Source organism: Hylaeus anthracinus, unplaced genomic scaffold, assembly GCF_026225885.1.
Source record: "Hylaeus anthracinus isolate JK02 unplaced genomic scaffold, UHH_iyHylAnth1.0_haploid 11994, whole genome shotgun sequence".
Classification (NCBI taxonomy): Eukaryota; Metazoa; Arthropoda; class Insecta; order Hymenoptera; family Colletidae; genus Hylaeus; species Hylaeus anthracinus.
The window spans coordinates 5,683,823-5,684,332 of NW_026534341.1; positions in this window are offsets into that span (position 1 = coordinate 5,683,823).

Consider the following 510-nt stretch of genomic DNA (forward strand, 5'->3'; position numbering starts at 1 on the left):
CCTAACACATTCTATCATCTCCTAACATCCTCTAATACTTCCTAACACATTCTATCATCTCTTAACATCCCCTATAACACTCCCTAACATCTCTAAACATCTCCTAACATTCCTCTAACATCCCCAAACATCACCTAACATAAATCTCCTTCGATCAATTTGCAACTTTTTTAAATCACGTCCGCTCAAATTTCAACAAAGTTGCAGCGCTCAACGGTACAACAAAGTGGCAACTCAGAAGTTCGGCAAAACGTGACAAATTCCGGAAAATCGCATCCGCTCCGTACTTTTGAGCGTTGCAACTTTGTTGAAGTTTTGAGCGTTGCAACTTTGTTGAAGTTTTGAGCGGGGCGATTTGCCAAGAAATGAATGAAAATTATAAGGAAGTATGCCAGGAAATGGAAGGAAATTAAAGGGAAATGTGACGGAAGATAGAGAGAATTTAAAGGAAAATGTACTAAACAATAGAGGGAAATTAAAGGGAAATGTACCAGACAATAGAGGAAAATT